The sequence below is a fragment of the Leopardus geoffroyi genome, chromosome X, assembly GCF_018350155.1.
Source record: "Leopardus geoffroyi isolate Oge1 chromosome X, O.geoffroyi_Oge1_pat1.0, whole genome shotgun sequence".
NCBI lineage: Eukaryota > Metazoa > Chordata > Mammalia > Carnivora > Felidae > Leopardus > Leopardus geoffroyi.
This window is the reverse complement of record NC_059343.1, coordinates 74,591,788-74,602,737: the sequence shown is the minus strand read 5'-3', so window position 1 is coordinate 74,602,737 and position 10,950 is coordinate 74,591,788.

Here is a 10,950-nt window from a genome sequence, read left to right as displayed (position 1 = left end):
ACAAAAACACAAATTCCAAATGATATATGCACCCTATGCTTATTGCAGCATTATTTACAATAGTCAAGATATGGAAGCAACCCACGTGTCCACCAATAGATGAATGGATAAAGAAGTTGTGGTATGTAAACACAAAGGACTATTAGTCATAAAAATGAATGAGATATTGCTATTTGAAATAATATGGATGGACATAGAAGATATAATGAAAAGTAAAATCAGATGGAGAGAGACAAATACCATATGATTTCACTTATATATGCAATCTAAAAAAACAAGCTAACACTCTAAAATATAGAGAACAAACAGAAAGTTGTTTAAAGGGAGGTGAGTGGGATTTATGGGTGAAATAGATAAGGGGGATTAAGAAATACAAACTTGCAGTTATAAAATAAATGTCATGGAGGTGAAAAGCACACCATAGGGAATATAGTCAATACTATTTTAATAATAGTGTTTGGTGGCAGATGATGACTACAGTTATTGTGGTGATCACTGAGTAATGTATAGAATTATTGAATGAATATGCTATACACCTGAAACTAATATAACATTGTATGTTAATTATACTTCAATAAAAATAATAAAAATTCAATTAGTAAAACAAAACACTGCTGCAAAAAATGTCATGCATTCTAATGTGAAGAAATCTGAATATTAATAAACATAATACAACCTAATGTAACAACTTTATATATGTTTGGGTTTTATTAGGTGTCTCCTTAGGGTGCTCTTTCAGTTAGATCCTCTAAGTTTAAAATAAATGTATAGAATACTACTGGGGAATTTATGCAATTGCTATGTAGTCACAGTGTAACCCTTCTAAAATTTTATATAGCATATATGATGTAGAATCAATGTATTTTCTGTTATGATGCATTAAAATAGGATAGGAGTATCACCCAATTGGCAAATAGTCTCAAATCTCTTCTTACTAGGGCCTGTTTAGTGAACATATGTCTCATATAGCAGGGAAGCCTGGGTGGCCCAGTTGGTTGAGCATCTGATTTCAGCTTGGGTCATGATCTCATGGTTTGTGGGTTCGAGACCCACTTCCAACTCTTTGCGGACAGATCAGACCCGGGAGCCTGTTTCGAGTTCTGTGTCTCCCTCTCTCTATCTGCCCCTTCCCTGTTTGTGCTCTGTCTCTCAAAAATTAATAAATGTTAAAAAAATATTTAAAAATATGTCTCATATGGGAAAATACACACACACACACACAAGTCACATACTCTATTTAAAAACCTTGAGCCACACCCTATACCACATACTCTGATTAAAAACCTTGAGCTATAGTCATTTTAATTGACTTAGAATGAGAAATCAATAACTTTTTTTTAAAAAATGTAAAGTTTATGCTATATTTTTATTTTTGAAATTGTGGTTAAAGGGGCACCTGGGTGGCTCAGTTGGTTAAGCGGCCGACTTCGGCTCAGGTCATGATTTTGCGGTCCGTGAGTTTGAGCCCTGTGTCGGGCTCTGTGCTGACAGCTCAGAGCCTGGAGCCTATTTCAGATTCTGTGTCTCCCTCTCTCTGACCCTGCCCATTCATGCTCTGTCTCTCTCTGTCTCAAAAATAAATAAACGTTAAAAAAATTAAAAAAAAAGAAATTGTGGTTAAATACACATAGAATTTACCATTTTAATGATTTTAAGTGTACAACTGTATTCACATTTTTGTGCAACCAGCATCACTATATATCTCCAGAATTATTTTCTTCTTGCCTAACTGAAACTCTATCCATTAATGTATTATTTAAATGACACTTAACATATATTAAGCCATTTCTTTATTGGGCATTAAAGTTTTAAATTATTTTGTTATCATGACACACAATGCTTTAATAAACATCCTTGTTCACATACAATACATTCACATAGTAATATATTATTGCTCCTATTTCTATTAGCTAGATTTTCAGAAGTAGAAAATGCACAAATAAATGGTATATGTATTATTATTTGGTTATATATACTGTCATGAAATACATGTCCATGAAATACAGCCAGACCAACACTAAATCGTCCTACACACCTAGGACTTATTGGAAGATTAACACAACAATCTGCACAACCTGAACCACAGAATTCAGCAGGTATGTGGTGCGGACAGGTGAACGTGGGAGAGAGAAGCTGGCAGTCTGCATGGAGCCGCCTTTAAAGGTGGAGAGAGTACGCAGACTGGGGTGGGGGAGAATACAGAAAAAACACCCCTCCCCAAAAGCAGCTGGAAAGAAAGTGGGAAATTGGAAACACCGCAGGGACTAAACTAAAAAGGGACAAAGGAGAAAGGAAAGGGTTTAAATTCCAGTAAGACTGTAAACAAAGGGAGCACAAAGTCTGCAACTCCACAGCTCGATACCTGGTGGTGCTCTGGTGGGAAGGACGAATCCCCAGGAACAGAGAGAGGTCCAGGAGGTTCTCAGGCCACACAAGGAAAAAGTGGTTCCACTGCTGGAAGAGCATTTGGTAGAGACTGTTGAAGCCACCTGGTCCCAGCAGACCCCAGAAAATGGCCATATTCGATGGTGCTGGCACAAGGTCCTTAAGGGGGAAGCCTGGTGCCAGATGTGTGTTGTGATTTTCAATAATCCTCGAAAAGCTGCTGCTACACTATCTCCTGAACTTTTTCTGGGGGCGGGCTGGCACCTGGCCTCAGTCTCAGAGCACCAGCAGGAGCAAGGTCCAGCAGGCTTTCCTGGGTGCAGCAAGCATTCGGCCATTGCTTGGTGAGACCCTCCCACAGAAGCACTGAACAGGTCAAAGCTGCAATCCTTCAGAAGGATGGGGCAGGAGAAAACAGTTGCATCTGAGACAAAACTCAGTAGAGAGGTTCTGCATGGGGCTTGGTCACGGACAGTAAAGAAGTGGGGAGTGGACGAAAGTTGAAGACAGAGGACAGGTGCGTGATTGCTGATCAGGAAGAACAGTTCCCATACTAGAGACCTGGGAGCTGGGTGACATCATTTACACTGCTCCTGTGAATGTGTGTATGCACATAGGAGCACTACAACAATCCACCCCAGTAAGCTAGCAGCGCCATCTAGTGCAGAATGAAGCTGTTACACTGAGCCCCACCCAACTGGGCCAACCTGGCTCTTCAAGAACACAAGTCTCACTTCCTACTTAGTTTATGGACTATAAAGCACTACATAGTCTGACTTCTAGGGGAAAACAAAGAAATTTCAGTCCTATTTCATTCTGTTAGCAAATCCATCTATTCAATTTTCTTCTTTTTTTTCTTTTTTCTTTTTTCTCTTTTCCATTATTCTTTTTCTTGAATAAAAAAAGAGAAAAAATTATTTTTATTTTCAACTTTTATTAAAAATACTTTCTTTAATTTTGATTATGATATTATTTTACATTTGTGTAATTTTTTTCACACTCTATCTTACTTCCATCATTCTATTTTACTCTACTTCAGTGTATTCAACTTTTCAAATTTTGAAACGATTTCCTTGTTTTCTTTTTTGTTTCTTTTCTTTTTCTTGAATGCAGAAAGTGAAAAACTTTCTAGTAAAAATATATTTCTTTAATTTTTTCAACATATTTTTTAGTTTTATGTAATTTTTTTCGAATTCTATTTTACTTTGATCATTTTATTTTAGTCTACTACAGTGTATTCATTTTTTTCAAATTTTCAATTTCTTTTTTTCTATTTTTTCTATTTTGTAATTTCTTTTCTTTTTCTTGAATACAGAAAGAGAAAAAAATTCATTTTTATTTTTAATTTTTATTAAATTATTTTTCTTTAATTTTTTCCTACTGTATCCTTTACTTTTGTGTAATTTTTTTCAAATTCTATTTTAATCCCATCATCTCATTTTAGTCTACTTCAGTGTATTCGTTTTTTCATATTCTCAAAGATTTCCTTCCCCCCAATTTTTTTTTCTCTAATCTGTCAAACCACTTTCAACACCCAGACCAAACACACACTTAGGATCTAGCATCGTTTATTAGATTGTGTGTGTGTGTGTTTAACTTTTTAATTTTAATATTTTTTAATTTTAATTTTTCTACCTCATTAACTCCTTTTCTCCCTTCAAAATGCTAAAATGAAGGAAATCACCCAAAAAGAAAGAGCACGAAGAAAGGACAGCCAGGGGTTTAACCAACACAGATACAAGCAAGATGTCTGAACCAGAATTTAGAATCACGATAATAAGAATACTAGCTGGAGTCAAAAATAGATTAGAATCCCTTTCTGCAGAGCTAAAACAAGTAAAAATTAGTCAGAATGAAATTAAAAATGCTATAACTGAGCTGCAATCACAGATGGATGTAGCAGCCGCAAGGATGGATGAGGAAGAACAGAGAATCAGTGATGTAGAGGACAAACTTATAGAGAATAAAGAAGCAGAAAAAAAGAGGGATACTAAGGCAAAAGAGCATGACTTAAAAATTAGAGAAATAAGTGACTCACTAAAAAGGAACAACATCAGAATCATAGGGCTCTCAAAAGAGGAAGAGAGAGAAATAGAGGTAGAAGGGTAATGTGAGCCAATCATTGCAGAAAACTTGCATAAACTGGGCAAAGACACAGACATCAAAATCCAGGAAGCAGAGAGGACCACCATTAGATTCAACAAAAACCGAACATCAACAAGGCATATCATAGTCAAATTCACAAAATACTCAAGCAAGGAGAGCATCATGAAAGCAGCAAGGTAAAAAAAAGTCCCTAACCTACAAGGGAAGACAGATCAGGTTTGCAGCAGACCTATCCACAGAAACTTGGCAGGCCAGAAAGGAGTGGCAGGATACATTCAATGTGCTAAATCAGAAACAAATGCAGCCAAAATTCTTTATCTAGCAATGTTGTCATTAAAAGTTTCCTAGACAAACAAAATTTGAAGAAGTTTGTGACCACTAAACCAGCCCTGCAAGAAATTTTAAGGGTGACTCTCTGAGGGGAGAAGAGATGAATACACAAACACACACACAGACACACACACACACACACATATATATATATATATATATATATATATATATATATATATCAAAAGCAACAAAGATTACTAAGGACCAGAGAACACCACCAGAAACTCCAACTCTACAAGCATCATGATGGCAATAAATTCATATCTTTCAGTACTCACTCTAAATGTCAATGGACTCAATGCTCCAATCAAAAGACATAGGGTAACAGAATTAATAAGAAAACAAGATCCATCTATATGTTGTTTACAAGAGACCCACTTTAGACCTAAAGACACCTTCAGATGGAAAATAAGGGGATGGACAACCATCTATCATGCTAATGGTCAACAAAAGAAAGCCAGAGTAGCCATACTTATATCAGACGATCTAGACTTTAAAATAAAGGCTGTGTCAAGAGATGGAGAAAGGCATTATCTCCTAATCAAGGGGACTATCCACCAAGAAGACCTAACAATTGTAAACATTTATGCACCAAATGTGGAGACACCGATTATATATAAATCAATTAACCACAAACATAAACTCATCGATAGTAATACCATAATAGTAGGAGACTTCAACACCCCACAAAAAACAATGGACAGATCATCTAATCACAAAATAAACAAGGAAACAACGGATTTGAATGACACACTGGACCAGATGGAGTCAACAGATAAATTAAGAACATTTCATCCTAAAACAGCAGAATATACATTCTTCTTCAGTGCACATGGAACATTCTCCAGAATAGAACACATACTGGGACACAAATCAGCCCACAGCAAGTACAAAAAGATAGAGATCATACCATGCATATATTCAGACCACAACACTATGAAACTCGAAATCAAACACAAGAAACAATTTGGAAAGGTAACAAATACTTGGAGACTGAAGAACATCCTACTAAAGAATGAATGGGCTAACCAAGCAGTTAAAGAGGAAATTTAAAACTATCTGAAATTAAAATGATAACACCACAACCCAAAACCTCTGGGACACAGCAAAGGCTGTCATAAGAGGAAAGTATATAGCAATCCTGGCCTTCCTAAAGAAGGAAGACAGATCTCAAATACACAACCTAACCTTATGCCTTAAGGAGCTGGAAAAAGAACAGCAAATAAAACCAAAAACCAGCAGAAGACAGGAAATAATAGATATTAGAGCAGAAATCAATGCTATCAAAACAAAACAAAACAAAACAAAACAAAACAAAACAAACAAAAAAAAAAAACCAGTAGAACAGATCAATGAAACCAGAAGCTGGTTCTTTGAAAGAATTAACAAAATTGATAAACCACTAGCCAGTTTGATCAAAAAGAAAAAGGAAAAGACCCAAATAAATAAAATCAAGAATGAAAGAGGAGAGATCACAACCAATGCAACAGAAATAAAAACAATAATAAGAGAATATTGTGAGCAATTATATGCCAATAAAATGCACAATCTGGAAGAAATGGACAAATTCCAAGAAACATATACACTACCAAAACTGAAATAGGAAGAAATAGAAAATTGGAACAGACCCATAACCAGTAAGGAAATCGAATTAGTAATCAAAAGTCAGCCAAAAAACAAGAGTCCAGGGCCATATGGCTTTCCAGGGGAATTCTACCAAATATTTTAAGAAAGAGTTAAGACCTATTCTCTTGAAGTTTTTCCAAAAAATAGAAATGGAAGGAAAACTTCCAAACTCTTTCTATGAAGCCAACATTACCTTGATTCCAAAACCAGACAGAGACACCACTAAAAAGGAGGACTATAGACCAATTTCCCTGATGAACATGGATGAAAAATCCTCAACAAGATATTAGCCAACCGGATCCAACAATACATTAAAAAAATTATTCACCACGACCAAGTGGGATTTATACCTGGGATGCAGGGCTGATTCAATAGCCACAAAACAATTAATGTGACTCATCACACGAATAAAAGAAAAGACAAGAAACATATGATCCTCTCGATAGATGCAGAGAAAGCATTTGACAAAATACAGCATCCTTTCTTGATAAAAACCCTCAAGAAAGTAGGGATAGAAGGATCATACCTCGAGATGATAAAAGCCATATATGAACAACCCAATGCTAATATCATCCTCACTGGGGAAAAACTGAGAGCTTTCCTCCTAAGGTCAGGAACAAGACAGGGATGTCCACTCTCGCCACTGTTATTCAACATACTATTGCAAGTCTTAGCCTGTGCAATCAGACAACACAAAGGAATAAATGCATCCAAATTGGCCATAAGGAAGTCAAAGTTTCACTCTTCACAGATGACATGGTAATCTATGGAAAACCGAAAAGATGCCACCAAAAATAACTGCTAGAACTGATTCATGAATTCAGAAAAGTTGCAGGATATAAAATAAATGCACAGAAATCGGTAGCATTCCTAGACACTAACAGTGAAGCAACAGAAAGAGAAATCAAGGAATCCCATTTACAGTTGTACCAAAAACCATAAAATACCTAGGAATAAATCTAACCAAAGAGATGAAAAACCTATACACTGAAAACTATAGAAATCTTATGAAAGAAATTGAAGAAGACACACACAAAAAAAGGAAAAAGATTCCATGCTCCTGGATAGGAAGAACAAATATTGTTAAAATGTCGATACTACCCAAGGCAATATACATATTCAATACAATCCCTATCAAAATAACACCAGCATTCTTCACAGAGCTAGAACAAATAATCCTAAAATGTGTATGGAACCAGAAAAGACCTTGAAGAGCCAAAGCAATATTAAAAAAGAAAACCAAAGCAGGAGGTATCACAATCCCAGACTTCATGCTATACGACAAAGTTGTAGTCATCAAGGCTGTATGGTACTGGCACAAGAACAGACACTCAGATCAATGGAACAGACTAGAGAACCCAGAAATGGACCCACAAACGTATGTCCAACTATTCTTTGACAAAGCAGGAATGAATACCCAATGGAATAAAGACAGTCTCTTCAGCACTAGGTGCTTGGAAAACTGGACAGCGACATGCAGAAGAATGAACCTGGACCACTTTCTTACACCATCCCCCAAAATAAACTCAAAATGGCTGAAAGACCTAAATGTAGGACAGGAAGCCATCAAAATCCTTGAGGACAAAGCAGGCAAAAACCTCTTTGATCTTTGCTGCAGCAACTTCTTACTCAAAATATCTCCAGAGGCAAGGGAAACAAAAGGAAAAATGAACTACTGGGACCTCATCAAAATAAAAAGCTTCTGCACAGTGAAGGAAACAGCAAAACTAACAGCAACCGACAGAATGGAGAAGATATTTGCAAATAACCTATCAGATAAAGGGTTAGTTTCCAAAATCTATAAAGAACTTATCAAACTCAACACCCAAAAATACCAAATAATCCAGTGAAGAAATGGGCAAAAGACATGAATAGACATTTCTCCAAAGAAGACATCCAGATGGCCAACTGACACATGAAAAAATGCTCCACATCACTCATCATCAGGGAAATACAAATCAAAACCACAATGAGATACCACCTTACACCTGTTAGAATGCCTAACATTAACAACTCAGGCAACAACAGATGTTGGTATGGATATGGAGAAAGAGGATCTCTTTTGCCTTGGTGGGAATTCAAGCTGGTGTAGCCACTCAGGAAAACAGTATGGAGGTTCCTTAAAAAACTAAAAATAGAACTACCCTACGACCCAGCAATTGCACTACTAGGCATTTATCCAAGGGATACAGGTGTGCTGTTTCAAAGGGGCACATGCACCCCCATGTTTATAGCATCACTATCAACAATAGCCAAAGTATGGAAAGAGCCCAAGTGCCCATCGATGGATGAATGGATAAAGAAAATGTGGTATATAGATACAATGGAGTATTACTCGGCAATCCAAAAGAATGAAATCTTGCCATGTACATCTACATGGATGGAACTGGAGGGTCTTATCCTAAGTGAAATTAGTCAAAGACAAAAGTCATATGACTTCACTCATATGAGGACTTGAAGAGACAAAACAGATGAACATAAGGGAAGGGAAACAAAAATAATATAAAAACAGGGAGGGGGACAAAACAGAAGAGACTCATAAATATGGAGAACAAACTGAGGGTTATGGGAGTGATTGTGGGAGGGGGGATGGGCCAAAAGGGTAAGGGGAACTAAAGAATCTACTCCTGAAATCATTGTTGCACTATATGCTAATTTGGATGTAAATTTAAAAAAAAATAAAAAAATGAAACAAGTTAAAAATAAACAAATAAATAAAATACTCTGCTTGTGACTCTATTCCCTCTTACTTTTTTTCATAACATATTTAAGGTTTAATACAAAATTTAGGCTGCTGATACATTCTTTTTGTTTCTTTATTTCAAGTATAACTAACACACAATGATATACTAATGTCAGGTGTACAATATAATGATTAAGCAATTTGTCACATATCAGTGCTTATCAAGGTATCAAGATAAGTGTACTCTTGGAGCACCTGAGTGGCTCAGTCAGTTAAGAATCAGACTGTTGGTTTTGGCTCAGATCATGATCTCGTGGTTCGTGGAGGCTGCTTGGAATTCTTTCTCACTCTCTCCCTCTCTCTCTGACTTCCCCCCCACCCGCCTCAAAATAAATAAATCAGCTTTAAAAATGAAAATATAAGTATATTCTTAATCCCCTCTATTTTATCCATTGCTCCAACCACTTCCCCTTTGGTAACCACCAGTTTGTTCACTGTTTTTAAAGATTCTGTTTCCTTATTTATATTTTTTCTTTGTTCATTTGTTTTGCTTCATTAATTCTGATGAGAGAATGTGGGACAAACTGAGGGCCAAGTATAGGCTAATAGCACCCTCCTCTAGGTGGAATATGTGTGATATTCCTTGGACATTCCTGGCTAACCAAGAATAAAGGAAAGGTTTAAAGTGCTTTGCATGGTGATGCAGGAAACTAAGGCAAATGAAAAATTAAATTATCTTACTGCCTATAGCCCACTGACAAGTTCTTGAAACCAGCAGGGTGACCTCCCTCTAGGAGCTCAGCTGCCTCAGATGATGACACTTTGCTAGGGGCAAAAGCAAATCTTAGCTTAACATTATCCCAACCTAGAGGTCCTGTAAATCTACTTCCGTTATCTCAACTGCCCGAAGATATATGCTGCAATCATACTCCAAGCTTATGGCCCCCGATATACATCTGGAGGGTTTCATGACTGAGGTTTTACTAAACAGTAATAAATGGCATTTCCCTAGCAACAGCAAGCCCCTCAGGGTCTTGGAAACCTTGCTTCCAAAGTTCCGTACAGACTTACTCTATCCCTGACCCCCTCCCAACCTGAGGATATATAATGAGTTACCTGTCACAACCCCAGGGCAGCTCTTCTGCCCACAGGTCCTGTCCCCATGCTTTCATAAAATCACCTTTGTGGACCAAAGATGTCTTCAAAAACTGTTTCTTGGTTTTTGGCTCCAGACCACCCCACCATCACCCAAAACATCATCAAATTCCACATACGAGTGAAATTATATGGTATTTGTCTTTCTCTGAATGACTTATTTCACTTAGCATTATACATTCTAGGTCCATTCATGTTGCAAATGGCAAGACCTCATTCTTTTTATGACTGAGTGATATTCCAAAAATATATTTTATCTCTTTATCATCTATCTATCATATATTTTATCTTCTTTATCCATTCATCTATTCATGGTCACTTGGGTTGTTTCCATAGTTTGGCTAATGTAAATAATGCTGCAGTAAAAATAAGGTGCATATATCTTTCAGAATTAGTGTTTTTGTTTTATTTTGGTAAATATCCAATAGTGGAATAAATGGATCATATGGTCATTTTGTTTTTAATTACTTAAGGAACTTCCAACTATTTTCCACAGTGGATGCACCAATTTACATTCCCACCAACAGCACATAAGAGTTCCTTTTTCTTCACATCCTTTCCAATACTTGTTATTTCTTGTGTTTTTTTTTTTTTTATTTCAGTCGTTCTGTCAGGTATAAAATGTTATATCATTGTAGTTTGAATTTACATTTTCTTTATGA